The sequence below is a fragment of the Sphaerodactylus townsendi genome, linkage group LG01 (genome assembly GCF_021028975.2).
Source record: "Sphaerodactylus townsendi isolate TG3544 linkage group LG01, MPM_Stown_v2.3, whole genome shotgun sequence".
Classification (NCBI taxonomy): domain Eukaryota; kingdom Metazoa; phylum Chordata; class Lepidosauria; order Squamata; family Sphaerodactylidae; genus Sphaerodactylus; species Sphaerodactylus townsendi.
This window is the reverse complement of record NC_059425.1, coordinates 166,924,849-166,930,303: the sequence shown is the minus strand read 5'-3', so window position 1 is coordinate 166,930,303 and position 5,455 is coordinate 166,924,849.

Genomic DNA, 5,455 nt, shown 5'->3' with positions numbered 1-5,455 from the left:
GATGGAACCGGCAAAACTTGTTGCTCCGGCTAAAGGACAAGCAACAGCACCTACAGACAGTCAGGGAGAAAGACGACGACGACGACGACGACGACGACAACCAACACTTTCTGGAATCTTGAATCCGAGTTAATCATTATGGGAAGTCAGCCAAAGAAGCATCCTGCCAAGTTTGGGTGTTAGACCTGAGTTTCTCAAAGCCTATTCTTTGTTGTAGCTTGCTTAACCCTTTTTGAATACCTTATTTTATTTTATTTCTTTAAAGAACTATTTCGTTTTGGCTCATATCCTGCTGATTGTCCACGTTTTAATTTCCAAGCTACAAGCAGAGAAGAGGGCATTTAAGTCCCTGCAGTTTACGGTTTCTTACAAGATTGTAGCTTTGCACTTTCATCTTCAGGTGAGACGGGAGATAAGCTGCTGCCTCTGCTGCACTTTATGCCTTGTGACTGATTAAAAAAAACCAGTTTGATAATTGTTCACACCAAGTGGTTTTGTTAATGAGTGAAAGCGGTGTGAAACTGGTGCATCCAGTGGGAAAACTCTGTCATAAAAGAGCAGCCTACTGGCAGGGAGGTTTACCAAAGGAAGTTCCACTGAGCACAACAGAACTAACTCCATGATAAGCAGTGTTACTGCCCTTTGAGCCAAAGTTAGGTCAGGGACGAAGTAAAGTTGGGGAATCTGAGAGAATACACATTAGGTGTTGTGGCGTGCTGTCTGGCTGTTAGCATGCATACCATTGCAATCTTAGCCACTCTGTATTTCAGCTTAGTTTCCTGAAAAAATGGCAACCGACCCTTCTAAGGACTTCATAAAGATCATCAGACTTGCTGATTCTATTAGCCTGTAGTCTTGTTTGGAGTAGCTACAACTAGTACTAAGTTGTGATAGCTGGGTAAAGCACAGAGGCGTAGCTTCCAGGGGGCCATGGGGTGCGTGTTGCACTGGGTGCACGCCTGTGGAGGGTGCAAAAAATTCAGGTTCGTTGGTGTTTTTTGTTTTTTTAAGTTTTTGGCCTGCAGGTGGCACGGTTTTTAGGCTAGCAATACCAAAATTTCAGGGATTTTTTGGGAGACTCTTCTGATGATACCACCCAGGTTTGGTGAGGTTTGGTTCAGAGAGTCCAAAGATATGGACTCCCAAAGGGAGCGAACAGAAGATGGGGGCTACACCTTTGAGGGTCCATAACTTTGGACCCCCCTGAGCCAAACTTCACCAAAACTGGGTGGTATCATTAGGAGAGTCTCCTAAAGATACCCTGAAATTTTGGGGCTTCTAGCTTAACACTTGCACCCCTGACAGCAGGTACCCCCCCAGATTTCCCCAGATTCTCCTTTTAAATCCCTTCAGCATGGATTTAAAGGGAGAATGTGAGGTCCCCAGTTTAAACATTGAAAGTAATGCTGTTTCAGGGTGGGGGGATAATCCATCCCAAAACAGCACTACTTTCAATGTTGTCTTAACTGGGGACCCCAGATTCTCCCTTTAAGGTGGATTTAAAAGGAGAATCTGGGCTCCCTAGTTTAAACACCATTGAAAGTGATGCTGTTGGATGTGGATTCTAGCATCACAGTGGCTGCCCATGGGGGGGGGGGGGGCGGGCTCAGATTTTGCACCGGACTCCATTTTTCCTAGCTACGCCTCTGGTAAAGCATACTAAGACACTATTATTTTAGCCTGAAAAATCCTTGGTCTGAATGTGGCTTATAGTTCTATGCTTAAAATATGTTATTATGGGAAGGATTGTAAGGTAAGTTACCAATAACAAGGAAGGATTTGTATTACTAGATCAGTCTGTTCAACAGCTTGTGTTGCTGGCAATATTAATATGGTTGCAACAAAGCCAGTTCTAACATTATGCTTTGTGCTTTCATCTCAGAGACAAAACAGTAGCACCAGCAAAGATCAAAGACCTTACGTGGAGATCTGCATTCCAAGATCGCTCCTAAGCAAGACCATGGATTGCAAGTGATCTTCAGCTTTCTTTAATGAAGCCACAACAATCAGAGAGTCAGAATGGGTCCCACTTTGAATTCTCGGAAATATAACACCAGTGAATTCTGTAGAAATTCCAGGGCTTAGTCTGGATTGAACCGATCACTTGTTGCCATCTACTGGTCTTTAAATAGTAAAACAGTTTTATTTTACAAAAATGGGTTCTTGAGATAAGGTATACCTACATGATATATGTGATCGTATTTTAACAATGCAATCCTAAGCAGAGTTACATACACCCTTCTATGTGCCCACAGACTTCGGTGGACTTAAGTGGATTCTGCACAGCAGATTTATGGTGAGTTGCAATTATTATAAATGAACTTGTTTTCCCAAATGGAAAACAAATTCATTTCTGGCGACTGCAGCTCGTTATAAATCTGCTGCACGGAATCCGTATTAGAAAGGTATCACACTGCTTAGCTTTGAACTGCAACCTCTGCTTTTACAATACTGCCTGCAGAAGAGGTTTGTTTTTAAGATAGAGTGGTAGGAAGAGGGAATAATCTGTACCTCTGTTACCATGGCTGTTCAAGGTATTGTGGCAAGAAAGAAGTAAGAGCAACTACTCAGAGATCCCCCAGCAGCAGGATCTGATATAACTGACAGCTTTAATCATATACGAATCAGGTTTTTAAAAACATTTTTCCTCTGTACATTATGGAAAGGAAGGGGAAAAAACAAAATGGGACTAATGTTGCTTCTCTGTACATTGTAAGATTCTAAGGGTACCTGGTTCCTCTGCCCTTTTGTCCTCAGAACAACTCTGTGAAATAGGTTGACCGTGAAAGACCCAAAGTTTCTCAAAGCTTCCTTGATGAACAGGGATTTATGTCAGCTTCTTTGTTCTGGTCACTGGCCATATCAGTCCCAAGTCCCTCCCCTTTTACATGAACCACTTTCTGACCCTCACTTTTGCTCTGCCAATTTGACGAGATCTCACCTGACATTAGGAATTCCAGCCTCCATGTGGGACCGGGGGATCCCTCAAACTACACCTCTTCTCCAAACTGTAGAGATCAATTCCACTGGAGAAAATGGCCATTTTGGAGGGTAGACTCTGTGGCATTGTACCCCACAGTGGCCCCTCCTCCTCAGGCTCCACTCCCAAAGCTCTGGAGCTTCCTACTATGGGTTTTGCAAACCCCTCTCCCCCAGTTGCCAGGGAGGACCTGACCATTCTATCTGAGATGATCCCTGTAAAGCCCACTTCTACTTCTATGCCTTCTTCTGTGCACCAGTTTTCATACCCATCAGTTTTCCATTTTGAAAAAGGGTTTCATTGTATTCAAGCAGCCACTAGAGGAAGTTTTGCACCCATTACATGTGTCTCGCCTGCACTACCATAGATTACTTTCCCTAGGAGCTTACATAAGAGTGTATGCTCACTTATGGCCATGCTGCTTCATTTAAGGCAGGAAAGGCCTGCTGTTCATTGACGGAACGTCTGCTTTGCGTGCAGAAGTTTCCAGGTTCAATCCCCACCATCTCCAGTTAAAATAATCATGTGGTAGGTGGTATGAACAGAACTCTGAGACCCCAGAGAACTACGGCCTGTTGACTGTGCTGATCTTGCTAGACTCATGTGTTCAAACATCAAAGTGCCCATGACAGAGTATGCTGCAGTGAAGTGGAGCTAAACCTGCCAGTCTAGTCAGAAAAAGGAATAAGGGAAAGATGCAGTTTCGAAGGGCATTCGATTAAAAGAGATACTTATTGGCAGAGATGTGGAAGTAGCATCCAGTGGGAAAGAAGAGAGCCAGAGATACCTTGAGTTGCTTTATATAAAAGAAGTTTACTCATTAAAAAGGGTAGGGCTACATGGAATAAAACAAATAAATGCTGTACTGCTCTGTTACATATTTACAGTACTAACTGTACACTTAAGACTGCTTGCTCTTCCTACTTCTCTCTGTCCATGTGGTCTTCCCCACTGAAACAAAGAAAACAAGTTAACTTTTACGCCTTCTGATGTACGTGCTCACTAACACATAAGCAATGGCTATCTGACTGACCAATAGCTAATCAATAGACCAGTCATAAAACAGTGACTTCAATAACTTGTTTACATACGAACAGTTAACCCTTTTATAACTGAGCTGACAGACGCTTGCAAATACCAACACGTTTCCACTTGTGAGCCCTCCTAGTCTCTGAGAGATAATAAATGCCACATTTGGGGAAACTCTTCCATGACTGAATCAGCAACAGCAAACTTGGAGTCATGTGAAGCGTTGACTCACATTTTCACTGCTAACAATATAACCAATGAACAAAGGCAAAAGAAAGGGGGGGGGGGAAGCAAAACCATAAAGTGAAGTTGGGGCTCTTACCTACAGTTCAATAAGAAATCAATTAATTCCCAAAAAGCCAAGAGCCAAAACCTTTGAAGAATTGGTACATGTGTTGAGATGGCCAGAGCGTCTGCGGCTGCTGGGAAGCAGCTTCCTCAAAGTCAAAATTATGGTGTGACTTTGATGTGGCAGTTAAGGGGCATGCTAGTAAGGGGAATAAATGGAGGGGAAAAAATGCAGCGATTGCGGCTGTCTGAACCACAATTAATTTAAAACTCTGCTTTAAAGCTGGGTCTTGTCATGGGATCAGCAAACCTGTACGGGATTTATAGGCAGCATACTTGGGAAACAGGAAACACCAAAATAAGCACAACAGTATGTATTTAAATTTGTAAAAAGTCAATGAAAAGGAAACAGCAGTGCCTTCAGGAATGGTTTGGTCGCTGTGGAGGAAGGCAAGGCTGCAAATTTTAAAATGAAAATGCCATAACTGTGGTTTGGCACATCACGTAGCAAGTGTACAGGAAGCAAAAGTTACAGATTTTACCAAATCAAGTGGAAAAGGGGAAGCAAGTGCTGAAAGCATGGGTGACAAAGTAGCTAACACAAACTTCAGTGTACGGGAACCAAAATCCACCCTCATTTTATCATACCGAAAACAAATAATAGGAAGGTACCATCTGAATAGGGCATAGGCTAGAACGTTAGTTTCATGGGTCAAGATCATATGAGCTGTACTGAAAGAGGCACCTGAAGAGGCGTTTTCACCACAAAACAGTAAAATTAAGTTTTGCAGGCCTGAGCAGTCGCTGTTATGGTACCAAGAAGAACAATAACGAAGAACCAGCCTCACAAAGACCAAATGAGATAATTGTCAACATAATGGTTCTATGTTGGGGTCCAAATTTACTGGATAAAAGGTGGTTAGTTGAATCTATTTTTTTTTCCAAACCAGCCTTTTAAAATTTCAACCTTTCCCCAAAGAGCTCAGGCCAGAATAACCCCAGTTAATCCACCTTCTGTGGAGCATTTAAGCTGAGAGAGTGAGCTTAATGCCAGGTGGACTTTTGCATTGAGGCTTCTCTGGCCCAACATTCTAACTACGTTTCATTTGAATAAAAGGAAGACATATATCAGTTGAAAATTATTTTTTTTAAAAAGGA